Here is a 19708-nt window from a genome sequence, read left to right on the forward strand (position 1 = left end):
CAAATTCATTTCCTCATTGTGTTTTGTTTGTGTGCAAATTGTGGACTAAGATTTCCTACCAGTGGTTCAACTTTCTTTTTGTCGTATTCTGACATTATATCAACTTAAAGAGAACTGCCATGCAATAATTGTGCTGATCTCCTCTGTAATTTCAATGCCAGTTTAGGATCAACAAACTCAAGGGCTTTTGTCAGTAATATAGAGGAGAACTTTCAAGAATAAAACATGTAATCATAGCAGAGTCCTTGGAGATAAGTGAAATATGAAAAATATATGCCTCAGCAATTAAAACCTTATCAAAAGTGATACTGTACATGCTATGCATAACATTTTTCCCCACTGAATTTTGATTTCATAAACAAGTTCCTCTTTTAGAAGATTGTGCATTGCTTCAAGTGTATAGCCTCAGTTTAAATACTGTATTTGATACTTCCACTGTTTACAAAATAGATAATTTTATCTCAGGCAATTAATACAGAATAGAAATGCATCTCTAATCAAGGTGAAGAGATCAGGAATGGGCTGTAGAATCTTAGACTTTCCCCCATCGCCTCACACTTTCGAATTCTTCCTTCTCTTCCTCCAACAGCCTTAACCATGGTTAATCTAGTTTGACCATAACCATGTTTATATTAAACACAGCCCTTGCCATAATCAAGATTTGAAATCAGGGTTTGATGCTGCTTGTGAGCCCTGATTTAAGAGTAAACCTGTTAAACATTTGAACTGGAGTGTAAAGCTGGAAGATCATGTATTCTGAAAATGTTAGAAGCCATTCCAGGTGAAGTTTTTCCTCCTAATTTCCAGATAAAGCTAACACCGATTGTAAAAGTGAGATACTGAACCATGTAAAACTGAGATACTGGTATGATACCATACTTATCCCTTGCTTTAGAATGTTGTGGTGAGGAAATTAACCCATCGTTTTTTAAGAGCCTGGGAATTTTACTGTTCTGTCTGTTAAATGTAACGACACGCTGTTTTTTCCCCCTCAGTGAGGACTGTATTGTTATCTGCAATACAGCGTACTATGAAGTGTTATTGTTTTGAGTCTGCTTTGGATAACATGCTGTGTCTGAGCGAGAGTGTATGATCAACGGGAACTCTCTCTCTTTTTGGCACTTGAACAATGTTTTCTCACATCACATTGTTCTCTTTTAACCTTCCACTTGTAAAGATACTAAAAAAAATAAATGTGTGAAGCTCTAGAAGTAGAGCTGGATAAGCTTGAACCAAAAAGCCAGTACAGATTTTTCAACCAGAATTCAACCTAAACTCAACTCAACTCTCTGAAGAACTGCAGGTTGATCAGGTAGGGGGGAAATGACATAATATATTGCTACAGTTGCAGCATTATAAGAGGAAAAAAACCTTCTGTCAAGTAAACAGTACCATAAGCGGTATATAAATAAATGTAGTAATAGCGAGCCAATATCCATTGCTTCCTGTTTTGTTCACATTTATTAGCTGCATAAGCACAGCAAGATTTTCTTCAGTGTACAGTGATATTCAGATCTTGCTTTGCAGACTGGAGCCAAGTCTCTGGTAGCTTTGTCAGCAGACATAAAATTCTGCTTCAGACTCTTCCTTAGCATTCTTGAGCCAAAGATTCTATCAGTAGCTGTGTGGTCTCCTGACAGCTATCAGGACTGGGAAACATTTACACCCTCCTGTACCTCTTTTTAAGGAAGATCTTTTGATGTGTAGACTTAGTTGCCAAAAACGTAAACAGACAGTTCTGGCTTTTGTGTGCTGCCTATTATTTTATTACACTTCTGCCCAACTTCTCACCAACTCAAAGCAGCTTACAGATCAGAAACTTAAACCACATCTCACAACAGTACCATAAAAAGGCAGTATGGGAAAGAAAATGTCTTTTGATAGAGTAAGGTCTTCAACTGTTTTAAAAACAGCAAATGAGGGGGTCAGTCGGATCAGTCTAGGAAGGGTGTTTTACAATTAAACAGAGTTTGGAGCAATTTGGGGCAATTCAGATGAACATAGAGTTCAAATCCAGTTGAATGCGTGCTCCACACAGTTAGGATGTACTCCTGTGACATCATGGTGGCCAAGTTTCCCCCATCCTGTTAGTGTCAGCCAATGATGTGGGGCAGAGAAATGCACAATGGCTGGATTCAGATGTAATACAAAACCATGGTTTGTACTAACCACAGTTAAGTTGGAGAGCTGGCCTTGTAGTAGCAAGCATGACTTGTCCCCTTAGCTAAGCAGGGTCCACCCTGGTTGCATAGGAATGGGAGACTATATGTGAGCCCTTAGGGGATGGAGCCACTCTGGGAAGAGCATCTAGTTTCCAAGTTCCCACCCTGGCAGCTCCAAGATAGGGCTGAGAGAGATTCCTGCCTGCAATCTTGAAGAAGCCGCTGCCAGTCTGTGTAGACAGTACTGAATGGACCAATAGCTAGATGAACCAATTGTCTGACTCAGTATATGGCAGCTTCCTATGTTCCTAACCTACACCATGGTTTTAGCTTCCAGATGTACAACAGGCAAATAACAGATTCGAGCTGTTCTACTCAGGGCTTGGCTACATAAGTTTACAGCCATCTCCATGGTGCAGCAGCCCTCCTGAGGTGGAACAATGGCTCTGACTGGTTTCCCAGTAGTCTGTGAATTTGGACATAACCAGTGTCAAACTACGGTTCCAATCCTGGTTTGTTGTCTCCAAATAAACTGTGATTTGTGTGCATGCTTGGGTTCAGGCATAATGTGAAACTACATGGGAACATAGGAAGCTGCCATATACTGAGTCAGACCATTGGTCTATCTAGCTCAGTATTGTCTTCACAGACTGGCAGCGGCTTCTCCAAGGTTGCAGGCAGGAATCTCTCTCAGCCCTATCTTGGAGAAGCCAGGGAGGGAACTTGAAACCTTCTGCTCTTCCCAGAGCGGCTTCATCCCTTGAGGGGAATATCTTGCAGTGCTCACACATCAAGTCTCCCATTCAGATGCAACCAGGGCAGACCCTGCTTAGCTATGGGGACAAGTCATGCTTGCTACCACAAGACCAGCTCTCCTCTCCATTCTAGCTAAACAGACTAGAATGTGTTGTGTCGAGCTGGTCTATGGGAAGAGAGCTGGTCTTGTGGTAGCAAGCATGACTTGTCCCCTTAAGCTAAGCAGGATCCTCCCTGGTTGCATATGAAAGGGAGACTAGAAGTGTGAGCGCTGTAAGATATTCTCCTTAGGGGATTGAGCCACTCTGGGAAGAACATCTAGGCTCCAATTTCCTTCCCTGGCATCTCCAAGATAGGACTGAGAGAGATTCCTGCCTGCAACCTTGGAGAAGCCGCTGCCAGTCTGTGTAGACAATCATGAGCTAGATGGACGTATGGTCTGACTCAGTATATGGCAGCTTCCTATGTTCACATTATGTCCTCAGCCAATATGAGGATATAATTATACAGTTCAGTGGACCTAAACTTGACAAAAGAGGAAGCAAACCTGAGAATGCAATTTTCAGTGGCTGAACTGTATAGCAGAACATGTCGCTCCCACCATACAGCTCTGAAAACTGTGTGAAGTCTCCCTGCATTTTCTAATTGCAAGATTCATCTGAAAGGAGGGGAAAAGAAGAGGAAAAAGAGCTGCGTGATTCTGATGATGATGATTATTCATAATTACATGACCTAAGTAACTGTCATCGTTATGCCCCACTCAGTTATTTTTCAAGGAAGGTTGGTATTCATTTCCTTTTGTCTTACTCATAATAGTATGACCATGTAAAAATCATCTGATGCCATGTGCGCATTCAGTGAGCTGGTATCTTGTAAGATTAATGCAGTGCTGTATATATACTATTGTATCTTTGAGATCTTGTTCACATATTAAATTTTCTGAGGATTCCAGGTGCGCAGCAACCTCAAGGTCACCAGTCATAAGCATGAATCATCTGCCTTTTCTGGGCATTCACTGCCACTGTTGTTTCAAAGCCCTCTGTATATCAAAGCCCTCTGTACACTAGATTTTCCCTGAATGGCAGCGAGGTAGTTTTATCTTGCCTTTTTAAAGCTGAGACCACTTCATACTCAAAACTTTTTTCATTTGATTCATGGAATGCAATTCCAAGGTATAAAATGCATGTGTATGATATGCATGTTATATACATTGCTGGGTTTGCTCACAAAATACACATGATTGGCTGATATGTTGCTCAGGGCAATGCAGGCAGCTTTGAACCACCTGTGCCGCTGTGGGCATCTAAGGCAACACCTCCAGTGTTGCAGAACAGGGTTCATCCACTGCCACTTAAAATTGTGCAATCGCACTTCCACAAACCTGTGTACATCATTTCCAATGTATGTAGCACCATAGAAGTATGATTGCGCTATTTTAAGTAGTAGTGGGAAAGCCCTGTTGCACAACACCATGGGCATTGGACTCCCACAGCAGCACAGGTGGTTCAGAACCACCTGGGTTGCCTTGCACAACATGTCACCATTGTATTTTGCATGTTTAAATACTGTGTAACTGTTTTGGCTTGTATTATACAAATCTGAACAGGACAAGCAAAACAAACATAAAAATATAAAGGAATTGTTTTGAAACATAGTTCTTCAAGTTGCAAATTATGTTGTATTTCCTGACCACAGTCATCCTTGCCAACCACCCCCATGGGTTGCTAACCCATGGGGTACTGGGTTTTGTTGTTTCTGAGGTGTTCTGAGTGTAGATTCTCTGGTAGCAAATGAGACTGGATTCATGGTTTGTCATTGAAAATTTCATATGCTCCCAGAGAATCTACACCCAGAACACCTCAGAAACAACAAAACCCAGTACCCCATGGGTTAGCAACCCATGAGGGTGGTTGGTACCCTATGTGCACTGCACAACCACTCGCTCTGGGCCACCCCAGCGCTCTCCAAGTGCAGTCATGGGGCTGCTTAAACCTCCATTATTCCCTATGGGAAAACCCTTAAAGACGCGTAAACTTCAACAAATCACAAAAAATTAGCCCTTTGCCCAATTCCTTTGAAATAATTCTGGTAGCTTCCTTGCCCCCATTGGGCACTACCACCCACCACATTCTGCTCTTGGCCACCCCTTTCCCCCCAACATGAAGTGATACATTTGCTGGAATCCCAATTATTCCCTATGGGAGGAATAAAAAATGAAAAAACTTCAAAAAATCACAAATAATCGCTGGAGTCTCCGATTACTTTGCCATTCAGTGGGTGGTAGACATCCCTAGGTGCTTACCACCCACCCTAGTTTTTCCCCCTAGGTACTCCACCTAGGGAATAATGGGCAATAATAATAAAATAAAAATTTAAAAAATTCATTAAAATCGTAGGAGTGTCCGATTGCTTTGGGGTTTGGGTGGTAGTTAGCACCCATGGGTGCCTACCACCCAACTCTATTTTGGAGAATTGAACTGGCTCAAATCTGCTTAAAATGAACTAGGCTCAGTTTGGTTCAAATTTGAACCAGCAGGTTGAACCCAATGTCTGGTTCAGATTGAATTCAAACTGTCAAACCAGACTGGTTCAAATTTGAACTAGTTTGCACATGCTTATCGTTCTACCTCATCAAGAGTAGATGATAGTCCTACTCTTAATGAGCACCCAGCTTGCACAATTACATGTCAATTCCACTCTATTCACCTGGATAATTCTCAACCAGGTAGGTGTGTAAATCAGCAGCATATCCCTCTCATTTTTAAAAATTTATACTTGGCAACTCAGTTATAAGGGGAAGACGTAGTTCTTCCTGACTTCATCCTTTGTTTACAAATCCATCATAACTTATTTCCAATGGCAAATAATCCAATGCCCTTTGCTTTCTCCTTCATAATTGTATTTTATCTTCAGACCCTGAAGAGATAACCAAGACTTTAAAAGAAACGGTTTACTATTTATAGTCATGATATGCTTTGATTTTGAATGCATTGCCTTGTGGCGACATGAAATACAGTGTCTGATCCATTTCTGGATCATTTGGGTAAAAAAAAGAGTTACAGATAATAAATATTGCAGACTGAGGTAAGAAGAACATGAAAGAAATAGAATTGATATTTTAGGTGAATTATGTCTGCTCTCCAGTGGTTTCATCTGTTTCACTGCCTTAGGAATGACTGTATTTATAAAGCTGTTGCTGTAAGAATCAGCTGTCAGGGTCCTGTTGGCTTGAAATGTCCTTGCCTTGGAGCTGCTCTCTTTCTCTGACAGGTTTCATGATGAAACAGAGACCTATTAAAGTGAAAATAATCTACTGCTCAGTGACCCCAATACTCTCAAAGAAAATATAGCAGAAAGAAGAATTCTGAACTCAGCAAAAATATAAGCACATTACATTCATTGTGAAACTAGTGAAGGAATTATTACCTGGCCAGGTTAAATTTTTTTTTTAAAAAAAAACCCACCCTGTGCTATTTGAGTGTTAATAGTATTGGGTACTGAAAGGCCCTCACAAAGTAATTGTTTTCTGTGTCTGAGATTGGTACATCAAGGCCAACCACACAGTGCAGCACACTGGCATACTATCCATGGCCACTACCATTTGAATGGCAACCACCTCATCTTTCAGATTTGTAACAGTTTTTATTACAAACTATAATGACTGCAAGAAAGAAAGTTGAGTTTATTCCTAACTGACCTGAGACGGCAGTTACTAAAAAAACCAAACCCTGCTTCCTCATCTGGTCTGATATTGTCTTAATAATTCTGATAATTATGTTCAAAGCCCTAATTACCTTACTACTTTCTACATCAGTGTCCCCATCCTGATGGTAACAACATGATTAAGATTTTCTACAAAATCTCTGCTTCCAGCAGTGGTGGCCAGTACAAATGATCTGGGAGGCAGAAACGAGCCAGAGCTGCAGTGAATGACACTCCTGTTTCATCCCACTCTGACTCCCTATCTCATCTTGCCCTGAGCCCAACAGGCTGAGTAATTTGCCTAGTTGGGGATTGAATTGTCCATCTGGGATTTCAGTCCCCAACTGGGCGAATTATCAGTCTGCTGGGTTCAGAGTGGGGCGAGGCAAGAGAGCTAGCAGGGTGGGGCGGAATGGAACAGGAGCTTCTCACACATCTGTGGCTTGTTTCCCACCCAAAAAGGCAAAAAGAGGCTGCTAGGAAGCTCTCTGTCCCCTGTACACTTCCAAAGCTTGCAAGGGCACTGGCCCTCATCAGGGGCATGGGGCAAGACAGCATTTTGCAGCCTTGCCCCATACTTCTGACTGCAGCATTATCCCTTCAACATATGAAACAGTCCTTTTGTCTCACATGCCTATTTTACGTTTTTTGACGTGGTGAAGTCACCAAAATGTGTCACTACACAGTTCTAATGGGGCAAATATGTATTTGGATGTACTTTCGGGCAGTACAAGCTGCTCTTCAGCATGCCAGAGTGCTCTCTAGTTTTCATTGTGTGAAGTATGGCAATGTATGAGCGTGGCAGATATGACCTCTACACCACAAGATAGCCTTTGTAGAAGGAAGGTATCTTATAAGCGACCTCACAGAGTTGTTGTTAAGCAGAGTCTTGGTACAAAGTACAAAATACATATTGCCTGATTCTGAATTGGTTTCCTTCTGTGGGAGCCATGCTTATAATATATAGAAAGGTAGCAACTATTATTCTCTGTACAGACCCACATTGACAGAAGCTGCCTGTATAATTTTGACATGCTGAGGTTTAGCAATATAACAGGCATTTTAGACTCGTGAATGTTAAGATTTCTGCTCAGTGTAAGTCACCTACAGTTTGGTTTGCGGCAGGGGCGCAGCAAGGGGAGAGGGGCCCCCCTGTGTTCACGCCCTCCCCAGCGGCCCCTCGGAGGGAGATAATGAAGAAAATAAGGAGGGGTGGACCTGGGGGGCCCTCAGGAGCTGTGGGGGCAGGATTATTTGAACCCATCTGCTAAATTATAGCTACACCCCTGTCTGGCAGAATCATTGTGATCATTTGGTTGAACCCATAAATCCTGTGATGAAACCCAGGAAATGTAGGCAATTGAACTTCAATTTATGTACAGATTTAGTTTAAGAAAATTTGTCATTCTAGCTTTCTGTGTCAAAGAGAAAGAAAAGAACAGACTTTGGAGCTGCAACAGTTAAATCAGAGTTCTGTTTTTGAAAAAGCAGTCAAAACTCCTAATAAAACATATTGCTCAACAAACTATTATTCTAGTAGATGCTTTGCTGACTAAGGCAGAATTATCAATGTAGTAGCACTAAAGCCCTTGGGCTCTTAGTTTATGAATTCTAACAAGAAGAAAAGAAATAGAACAATGTTGGCAAAACTCTTTGGGATTACAGAAGACAGCACAGCTGCATAATATCAACATTCAAAGAAAGAGAGGAACCTCTCTGAGCTACCAGAGTGTGGGAGTTTAAAGAAAAATGGGTAGCGAGAGGGCATAACCGTGAAGGAGGAGGGGCAGATCTGGAAATGCAAGTCCTTTGAGAAGAGGAGAGGAGGTGCCTATAAATGGTCAAAAATGTTGAAGAGGGGATTATTGATAGGCACTTAACCTCATCCCAGTTACAGAACAATATATGTTCACATCAGACCACATACACACTTATACTGGTTCGTACTCAGTTACTCACTCTGACATGAGTAGATATCTAACACATGGCCTAGGACTGTGGTTCTATGGGGCATACTTCCCCCATAGTGCCTATAAGGTAATGCATTATTTGGGCCCTCCATCCATAGGTCTGTGCACACCTAGGCTTAATTTGCAGTGTTTCTCTCCTTTTAATAAGGAGGAAGGAAATGCAAATTGCACTTCCACATGTCTGAATATTTTGTTATGATTACCTTCACAACAAGGCCAGGCAGGTCAGTCACTATTATTCTATTTTTTACAAATGGAGAACTGAAACGGAAAGATACAGATTTTCTTAAGGCCGGTGAGAGGAACACAGATACACATGAGTTGCTATTAGCTGCAGAGGGGAACACTATATCCTAAGCAAACAGCTGTGAAGTGGGGAAAGGGCAATTTGGACTGGGGTCATAGTATAGGAGAAAAGGGCTACACCCCCATATACTCTGGCCTTGACCCAAGATAGGGCCCCCTGTGGCTGCTCTTTGAAAAAGAAGTTCAGAATTCCAGTCATAGAACTTGCACATCATTTCTAGTTTGGGCTTCAGTCTGTGATGGAAGTATAATTTGAACTCTGATGCAAATTTAGTCCTCCCTTTATAATTCCACACACAGAGGAGCTGTTCTGTTCTGCAAACTACTGTATTTGCATAAAGAGACAGTAGACCTTTTATCGGAACCACATGGGTCTAAAAATTATTTATCTTATTTTGCATTATATATATATTTGCATATACAGTACCCCATTAGTGTACACTTTATCCTGTGTAAATCCTCTGTAAATAGTACCCCAGTTTATCTGAATGCATGACTATCTAAAGGTACTCTTATATCTCTCCTAAGTCCTATGAATAAACAAGATTGTGTGGTAATTGCTAACAATGTTTAAGAGAAAGTTCATTTGCTGTTTCCAAGTGAGGCTGTCTGTGGCAGTTCTTATCTCAGAATTAATGTTTTCTTCTTAAGGATTTTTTTTTTGTAAAGTATATGGTGTATATCATACTTCGGGGAGAGTAACTGGTCCTATCCACCCCCAGAACAGTTCTTCCAGTGACTGTTGCTGGTGTCTATCTTGTGTTTCTTTTTAGATTGTGAGCACTTTGGGGAGAGGGATCCATCTTATTTTTTTCTCTGTGTAAAGTGCCCTGAGCCATTTTTGGAAGGACAGTATAGAAATCAAATGAAGATAGATAGATAGATAGATAGATAGATAGATAGATAGATAGATAGATAGATAGATCCAGCTGATATATTACTGAGTATGTATTCAAAGTAAGAAGTGACCACGTTTTGATATGGATTAAAACTGTTATGAAAGGCTTAAAGACACCACTCATGATGTTAATCATATTCGTTATTGACTGAAAGAAGCAGCAATCATAAAAGAAAAGAAAACTCCCTGTTTGGTCCAAACTGCAACAAATGATAGTGCCACCTATTGACTAGACTGTATATTGAAATTTCCCCCCACAATGGATAGGCTCAGATGACCTGCTGCAGCTAAGTTGGAGGGAACTGGAGGTTCCTGGTGAGTGTGTGCTGATACTTCTGCCCCTTTCTGTGTCATTTGGACCTGCCAACGTCGGGTGGAGACTGTAAAGTTCTCTCCGCCACCAGACATTGTCTGCCCCACTTCAATTTGTGGTTGTAGATGTCAGGCAAATGTCACATGGCAGAGGGAACCTGACATTCTCCACCGAACATTGATGGGTTAAGACAACACGTAAAGGGGTGGAAGTACCAGCTTGCATCGAGAGCGCACACTCAAAGGAAATGTCTGCTTCCCTCCAACTTGCTTGCAGTGGGTCATCTGAACCTGCCCAATAACAGTACTGGCCTAGATCCAAAGAACTTCACCACTAATTGATGTGGTAACTAACTCCAAGAATTCTCTGAATAGACAGACTCCAATGTTGCAATGTAAACTGCTGTTGAAACAGTGTTTCAAAAGTATAAGATCAGCCCTGCTGGATCAGGCCCAAGGCCTATCTAGTCCAGTATCCTTTTTCACACAGTGGCCCACCAGATACCTCTGAGAAGTCCACAGACAAGAGATGAGGGCATGCCTTCTCTTTTGATGTTATTCCCCTGCAATTGGTATTTGGAGGCATCCTGTCTCTGAGGTTGGAGGTAGCCTATAGCCACCAGCCTAGTAGCCATCCTCTGTGAATTTGTCTAAGTCCCCTTTAAAGCTATCCAAGCTGGTGGCCATCACCACATCTTATGGCAGAGAATTCCATCGATTAATTATGTGCTGTATGAAAAAGGACTTCCTTTTGTTGCTCCTAAATTTCCTGGCCTTCAATTTAACAATGTTGTCCTTGGGTATGCTTTCCATCCATTTACCTGGCACAGAAGTTAAGCTAACTGGCCTGTAGTTTCCTGGATCCCCCCTGGATCCCTTTTTGAAAACTGGAGTTACATTAGCTAATTTCCAGTCCTCTGAGCCTCATCATAGGGACAAGTTACATATTTTTGCTAGGAGATCAGCAATTTCACATTTGAGTTCCTTCACAACTTTTGGGTGGATGCCATCTGGCCCTTGCAATTTGTTTATGTTTAGTTTTTCAAGGCAGTTTAGAATATCTTCTTTCGTCACCTCATGTTGGACCAGTTCTTCAGCCTCCAAGCCTCAGAAGCTGAGTTCCAGAGTGGATATATGGTCAGTATCTTCTGCCATGAAGACAGATGCAAACAATTCATTCAGTTTCTCTGCAATCTTCTTATCTTCCTTAATAATACCTTTCACACCCTCATCATTTAAGGTCCAACTGCCTCCCTGACAGGTTTTCTGCTTCTGATATATTTAAAGACGTTTTTGTTATTCTCCTTGACACTTCTAGCTATATGCTCCTAAAGCTCACATTTTGCATCCCTTATTGGCTCCTTGCACTTTTTTTGTGGCCAGTGATTATGTTCCTTTCTGTTTTCTTCATTTGGACAGGACTTCCATTTTCTGAAGGAAGTTGTCTTCCTTTTTATAGCTTCCCTGACTCTACTTATTAACCATGCTGGCATCCTCCTGAACTTGGTGGTACCTTTCCTCCTCCTTGGTATACATTCCAACTGAGCTGCTGTTACTGTGATTTTAAATAAGTTCCATGCTTTCTGGAGTGATTTGGCCCTCCTGACTTTCCCTTTCAACTTCCTTTTTACCAGTCTTCTCATTTTTAAGAAGTTTCCTCTTCTGAAGTCCAATACATCTGTGTTGGAGTTCCTTGGCAATGCTCCACTCACATAAAAGCTGAATTGGATCACACTGTGGTCACTGCTCCCCAATGGTTCTACAACTTTGACATATCACACCAGGTTCTGGGCATCACTAAAGATTAAGTCCAAGATCGCCTTCTCTCTATGACCAGCTGTTACAAGGCACAGTCATTTAGCAGGACTACACATTTGACTTCTCTGTCAATACCTGCACATGAATTTGCCCAGTCTATAATTGAAGGTAATTGAAGTCACCCATTATTACAGCTCTGTCTGTTTCTGATTTGCTTCTCCAATTCCAGGTCACTCTCAGTATTTTGATCCGGAGGGCAATAGCATGTCCCTAGTAACATATTTCCTGTCAGTCTCCATATTGTACCCTTAATAATTATGTGGCGGAGGATTCTGGTCCTCCTAGGTTTTCTAGCTTGTTGGATTCTATCCCTTCTTTAATATACATTGCTACACCATCCCCAATCCACCCCTCCCTGCCCTTTCTGTAGAGTTTGTATCCAGGAATAACAGTGCCCTACTGGTTCTCACCATTCCACCAGGTTTCTGTTATACCCACAATATCTATGTTTTCATTAGCAACCAAGCTCTCCAGCCAGCTCACTCATCTTGGCTTGGAGGCTTCTAGCATTGGTATATAAACACCTATATGCCAAGTCTCTGACCTGGCATTGGCATGTGCTATTCCCCTTACTCTCATTTGACCAGCTGTCATGTGTGTTCCATTTGCTCTGCTCCTGGTTCTAATCTATCCCCTTTTGGTTTATCCAAAAGGTTTGCGCCCTCTCACCTTAGGAGATTTAGCTTGCTGAACCACCCCGTTCCTTTTGGCAATCCCCGAACTACCATCCAGTTCCTTTTGGCAATCCCTCAGGGGTCCTTTAAAAATCTGCTCTGCAACCTTTTTGATTTTAAGTGCCAGCAGTTTTGTTGGAACTGTTCTGGAGTGCTGGCTAACACGCAACTTGGGCTTTGGGGCTAACGTGGAGGAATCAGTGTGACTAGGTGGAACAGCTCATTACAGTATAAATTTGTGCAAAGTTTTGGTCTGGAAAATAAAGAGGAGTCAGAAATGTGGTGCAATCAGTTTTATTTAGGGAATTAGGAGTACAGAAAGAGAAAAGCTGATTAAGCAGGCAAGGAGGCAATAAAATACTCATAATGCTAATTTGGAATCTCACTAAGAGGCGTTTTAGCATAAGGTTTGAATTATTACAGAATCAACTCAGGGCTGGCTAGAGAAAGGGCCTGAAGAGCAGCTTTAGACTTTAGAGAAGGGAAGGGGATGAGGAGAGTTAGGAAGATAGGCACTTAGTAATACATAACCCAATATCCAGTGCTGTGTCAATCACACAAGTGACCAGAGTAACAGATGTGCCTGTGCGCACTGGGCATGGGCACGTGCACGCTGTGTGCATGCCCACCTGCAACATGCACACACCTGTTACTTCTGGTCACTTCCAGGAGATGCGGCAACGGGGCAGCAGGGAGGTATGCTGCTGCCCCCAAGGGGCTTTAACAAAATGGAGCACCAGCAGGGGAAATGTGGCGGGAGGGTTAAGTGCACCCTCCCCCGCCCTTAAAGATGCACCCCCACTCCGCTGTCAAACCACTCCGACCTGGTTCTGTGCACATCCCTATTGGTAGGTCTCCTTGCAGACACAAGGCAGGGTAAAGGAGAGGCAAGCATGCCACTTGCCAGCCAGGAAACCAGAATAGTGTCTGATTGCAAGATAAGTCCAGAGGTGGTTGGGTCTCTAGGGTCAAGTTCTCTAGGGCAGCATAGTATGGTGCGCAGTTTGGGTCTGGAGACGTCCAAACCAGAGGCTGTGATCTGAGCTGAAATCAAGGCTGGAGCAAAAGCTGTAGCTGATGGTATGGCTATATCTAAAACACACCATTTGTTGGTGTTTGGGCTAGAAATAGGCAAAATCATGCCTTCGGGCCATACACATGTCACACCTCCTTGCTGTTGGGGCTGACATCCATGATTGTCAAAAGAATTAATACTGCTTGATTCGATTACCAGTAGGTGTGATCTCAATGGACAATAAAGTGAAATGGTTTTGAAAGAGCTGCACTGGCTACCAGTTTGTTTCCGGGTCCAATTCAAGTTGCTGGTTTTGAACTTTAAAGCCCTTAACGGTTTGGGCCCAGGATACCTGAGGGGCCACCTGCTCCCAAGGGTTGCTGCCCGCTTGATGAGGTCATCAGAGGGGGCTCTGCTCCGGGTGCCGACAATGAGGGAGGCTCGGTTGTCGTGCACGTGGGACAGGGCCTTCTCTGTTGCTGCCCCCAGACTCTGGAATGCTCTCCCGGTGGCTATTCGCTCCTCGGTCTCCATCACAGCTTTTAGAAAGAGTGTAAAATCTTGGCTTTTTGACCAGGCATTTATTTGCTTATCTGCTGCTGCTCTTTATACTCTGTATTGCTTTTATGCTTTTGTTTTAAATTTTTAATCAGATTTGTTTAATATTTTTCACAATATTTTAATTGTGTCTTTTTAACCATCTTGCGTTTAATTTTTTGCTGTAAACTGCCTTGGGATTGTTTTAATGAAAGGTGGTAGGTGGTATATAAATTTAACAATAAATAAATAAAATAAACAAACACTTATCTGACATAACAGGAAGACCTTCCAGGTAGGGAGAGAATTATTCTTTTTTAACCAACAACCATTCCCTCTGGTCTGTGCTAGACCATGAGCGCAGCAATAGGGTGGGGTGCTCAGCCTTTTCTGAGTTCCTGTGGAGACTACTAGTGAAACTAATCCTTTATGCCAAAAGAGGAGTTTTACTATTCCCTTGAGAAATAATCTCTCTTTTTAACTTGAGTCTGCTCAGCCAGCTTCCTTCTCTGGATAGAGAGGGGGGATAGGGTTGAACCTTGCATTTGCTTCTTATACTGACCTTGGGTAATAGTTACCCCAAGTTTGCTCATGTTAAGTGACCAACTTGAGAGTTTTGCAAAATATGGGCATGTGTAGAGTTCACGGTCCTGTGACCTCATAGCCAAGATGGAGACTGCAAGCCTGCAGTTCCAAATCACATAGTAGGGTACTTTTTATAGCCCTCAAACAGGGGAGCTGTAAAACTGTTCTAGCAACAGTTTGGTCCCATCTTGGTTCAAGTGTAGCCAATCCCTTTTGTATAAGCTTTGCTTGCCCTCAAATGTATACCAGTGCCTAACAAATCTAAACCCTTCCTCCCAGCACCACCGTCTCATCCACACATTGAGACCCCTCAGCTCTGCCTGTCTTGCTGGCCCTGCATGTGGAACAGGTGGTACTTCAGAGAATGCTACCCTGGGGATCCTGGACTTCAATATGCTAGTTAGTAGCCTAAATTGGTCTTCTAGGACTTCCTGATTATATTTTCCAATATTGTTGATGTCAATGTGGACCACTACAGCTGACTCCTCCCCAGCACTTTCCTAACAGCCTCTCTAGCCTATCTAGTCTGTAAATTTGCACCAGGTTGTCAAGTCACCAAGCTGTCTGCACGTGGCTCTCTATGCCCCTAATGATCAAATCACCCACTACTAGCCAGCTCCCAAGCCCTGGAGAAGTATCCTTTGTGCAAGAGGATATGAGTAGGGATGTGCACGAACCGGTTCGGAGGCCATGTTGGAGGCCTCCGAACCGGTTCGGAACCAGACCAGTGGTCCGGCACTTAGGGGGGTCTACCTTTAAGGGCGGGGGGTAGTACTTACCCCTCCCGCCGCTCTTCCCCCTCCGGCGCTGCATTTAAGAACGAAGTTTCGGGGGTGGCAGCATTCCTCCCTGCCGCCCCTGCCCCCGTCGTTACCCGGAAGTCTTAGAAATATGAGTATGCATGCGCACGGTGCACGCGGCGCATACATCACACGCAGTGTGCGTGTGATGTATGCAGCGTGCACACGCACGGCGGCAACAGGCACACACGCGCGCCGCGCGCATGCGTACTCATATTTCCAAGACTTCCGGGTAACAACGGGGGCAGGGGCGGCAGGGAGGAATGCTGCCGCTCCCGAAACTTCATTCTTAAATGCAGCACTGGAGGGGGAAGAGCGGCGGGAGGGGTAAGTACTACCTCCCCCGCCCTTAAAGGTAGACCCCCCTCAGTGCCGGACCGCGCTGCGGCAGTTCCGTGCACACCACTGGATATGAGTGCATCACCCAAGGAAGGAATCCTTTCTAAGGAAGCATTCCCCTCTTCCTCAGACTGATGTCCCCCTTCCCCAAGTCCTCCATGATAGCAGAGGAGCTAGCAGCCTGGGAGTAGGGTGCCTCTATCACATTCCTGGGGGTTTCATCCACATACCTCTCTGCCTCCCTGAACTTCTCAAGGTCAGCCATCTTGGCCTCAAGGGAACAAACTTGTTCCCTGAGAGCCAGGAGCTCTTTGGTCCAAGCGCACACCCACAACTTCTGCCTCATAGGCAGATAGTCATACATGCAACATTCCATGCAATACCCTGGAAAGCACCCCCACCCTTTCCTGCTGGCGTTCTATCTTAATAACTGGTTTTATTGGCTATTTAGAATATAGAAAACTTCTTTACTTGAAAACTAAGTCTTACTACAGTTGTTAGCTAATTAAAGGTTTTAAGCACTGTCCTCCAATAGGGATGTGCATGGAACTGGGCAGGGTTGTTTCAAAGGTGGCGGAGGGTCAGACTTTAAGGGCGGGTGCACTTACCCCTCCCTCTGCTTTCTCTCCATGGGTGCTCAGCGCTTGGTTTTTGTAAAGTCCTTCAGGGCGGCAGCATACCTCCCTGCTGCCCTGTCCTCTCTTTGGCTGGAAGTACCTGGTATGCGTGTATGCGCTGAGCACATGCACGAGCCCACCCAACATGGAGCCCACCCTCCCAGGGTTCAAACCTGTTCAGAGGCCCATAAAATGGCCTCAGAACAGGTTCATGCAAATCTCTATGCTCCAAGAACATTACAGAAGTGGGGTCATACTCACCTTCTCATTCTCGGTGTCTCTTTTGTGCTAGACGAGGTCCACTTGGCACCTCACTACTAAACTCCATGCAAAACTCCTTTTATATCTATTAGCAAACTCCTGTTCACAAAGCTTGGGGTAGCAACAATACCCTAGTCTCAGCCTTGCCTTCTCAAGAGCTGCTTCCAAACTGAGCCACCTCAGGAATGTGGCATTGTCCACAAGCCATGTGACTCACCATCAGCCAATCCTCGCCAACTGTCTCTCTAGCCACAACTGAAACTGCGCTGTCAAAAACAAACCCCAAGCCAGCCAGAAATCAAATCCTAGAAAAGACTAACCCCAACAAACTTACCTTGTCCCCCCCCCTTTTTTTTCTTGTTGATTAATTTATTTGCTTGCTTGCTTACTTTCTTCTTTAGGAAAGAAAACAAAAGTCTGCTGCCTCCCCTGGTCTGAGCCTTCACTTCTCAACAGCTGCTTCCAAGCAGTTTATGATATGGCGGCAGCGGTGGTGTTTGTGTGTGTTAAAAAAACTATGAGGCATGGCCACACCCTTGGGTGTTCCTAAATTAGTCATTTGGGACAAAGACATCCTAAGACATTGTGGTGCTTGGGAAATAAACTTCAAATGGTACAACTCATGGTATTATAATGTTAAAAATAAATAATTGACAATTTGCTGGCCTTTAATAGCATCCCCAGTTTACTGCCCAAGACAGACTGATTCACCCTTCATGATATCAGGACTGGCCTGGCTTAGAGCCCTGGCCATAATATGGCCTATGGGAGACAGCAGCCAATGTTGTTGGTTTGATCCAGCAGATATTTAGATCTGGTGGTGCGGCAATGGGGTAAATGGTGCTTTTTCTTAATCCAAGGAGGTGTCCAAGAGTGAACTACTATGTGTTTCTTGCTCACCTGCTGTTTTAATAAAGCATGCTTATTTGCAGGTCCCCAGGCCCTCGTGAATACTTTTCCAGAGGGGTAGCCATGTTGCAGCTATTGCAGCATAAGCTTTCGTGGAGCAGGGCCCACTTTACGCTGTTGCACAGGAGACTGAGTGTCAATCAAGACAGGCAACAGTCCTAATGCAATTAGTTGCCATCACAGCCTGGCCTGGACCAGCCACAAAAGCTTATACTTGGGAAGCAGTAATCATCACTTTTTAAAGGGCATATTTTCTAGAGGAAAAATTCGCGGATTGATGTAAAGTTTTTCTTCTTGTGTGGTTTTTTTTTTTAAAGCCAGCATGGTAAAGGGCAACGGGAGGTCATCACATGTAAATAGCTTTTATGTAGGGGCTCGTGAGCTCCAGCCTGAATAAGCCCGACGCAGGGGAGTGGCTGGAGAGCAGTAAATCACGCTCTGAGTACTGGTGCCCGCCGTGTGGGGCTTGATCTCCTCCCTCTCCGCGCGGTGTCTGCAGCTGCCTGAGTTTGCCGCACGCAGCCCAGGGCCAGAGCTCCTCAGCTGTGAACTCTTGTCTCACAGCATTGCTCAGCCGGAGCGTCGGGAAGCAGGCAGCGCTTCTACGTTCGCTGAGCTGCTTCGATGCACGGACAAGCCGGCTTCTAGAGAGTCCCGTCGGAGACGAGCGGCGTTCAGTTCCTTTGCTGCATGGCTGCTGCTTGAGGTCCGCCCCCCCCCCGAGGTAAGAGAAGTACCTTCTGGCTGTCTGCTAAGATGAATTCCGATGATCAGAACTGAACGGGCGCGGGGGCAGTGTGACTCCAAGTTTGGGGACACTCTCTGGAGGAGAATGCTGTTGATCTAGGATCATCAGCCACAGAATAATTAAAGTTTGTGGAATGTAACGAGACTGTGGGTGGACAGGCCGTGGAGTTCTTCATATGTACCTTATTTTTTAAAAAATCTGGCAAAGAAAACAGGTCAGGAGTTTGTGGCAGTAGAGGAAAGGAGGTTTTGTGCAATCCTAATGTAGATATGTTGACTCAGAAGTCAGTCCCACTGGGTTCGGTGGGGCTTACTCCCAAGGAAGCGTGCATGGAGTGGCAACTTTAGAATATGGATGTGTTTCGTTAGGTGCAGCTTCCCTTCTGAAGTGTTTTCTGCTGGAGTTTCATATGGAAACTAAGGGAATGGAAGTCATTTTTATGCCAAGTTTGATAAGTCATGATTAGTTACTCAATATTGCTTAATCTTCCTTTCATAATCATAGTTCAGAATTGTTAACAGGGGCATAACTACCATTAGGCAAGGGGAGGCGGCTGCCTGGGGGCCCCCACGCCTCGAGGGGCCCCTCAGAGGCAAGTCACATGTGAAGTGAGTGTGTGTGTATCAGTGAGGGGCCCATTTAAAATTTTTGTCTCTGGGCCCACTCCAGTCTTGTTACGCCCCTGATCGTTAAAGTTGATTTTTCCTCACTCTTACTATGCAGGTTTATGGGGTATAAATGGAGATCATTAGTCCATGTGAATATAGTTTATACATTATTTACATACTTTCTCAAAATTATTATTAAGGAATAATTGAACTGTGCTGTTTGGTTTGAGGTAACCAATAAATGGAAAAGTAGTAAAACTCCTATGAAATAAAACTGTCTTGCAAAGATTCTGTGAATAGCAGAAATATATGTAATTTCTGCTATTCTGCTAGGGAATATGTTATTGTTAACCTCCCAGAGATGAAAGTTTGGGACGGTATACAAATTTGACAAATAACTAAAATCCCCTAGAGTCAGAGGTGGTCATCAACCATTTGAATATTGTTTAGATATTCTTTGTCCATAATTAGAATGTCAGCAATAAAGGTAATATACATTCAGTTGTGTTCTTGCTATTTTAAAGCCTGTCATTACTTATGCATTAGTAAGGTTTTTTTGAGGGGAAAATTTAAAAAATGTGATGTAAGGTCAAGAAGGCATAATCCTGGAGAAAGGTAAATATTAATAACTTCTTATTATTAGGTGTTGGGATGATCAATGGGGATCAGAGTTGGTGAGCAGTTCTACATT

At 43.6% G+C, this 19708-nt stretch overlaps 1 protein-coding gene across 2 annotated transcripts in view; it reads left to right on the top strand.

Annotated features, from left to right (window-relative positions):
• BCAR3 (BCAR3 adaptor protein, NSP family member) overlaps positions 1–19708 on the top strand; it is a 166821-nt gene that overhangs the window by 12662 nt on the left and 134451 nt on the right. Inside the window, exon 1 of one of the 2 annotated variants that reach the window (XM_053248582.1) lies at positions 17885–18385. The exons of the other annotated variant lie outside the window; for it this stretch is intronic. The gene's annotated coding sequence lies outside the window, so the exon portion shown is untranslated. Of the gene's footprint in view, positions 1–17884; positions 18386–19708 lie in introns of those variants that run through there. 2 annotated transcript variants of the gene reach the window in all.

Source organism: Hemicordylus capensis, chromosome 4 (genome assembly GCF_027244095.1).
Source record: "Hemicordylus capensis ecotype Gifberg chromosome 4, rHemCap1.1.pri, whole genome shotgun sequence".
Taxonomy (NCBI): domain Eukaryota; kingdom Metazoa; phylum Chordata; class Lepidosauria; order Squamata; family Cordylidae; genus Hemicordylus; species Hemicordylus capensis.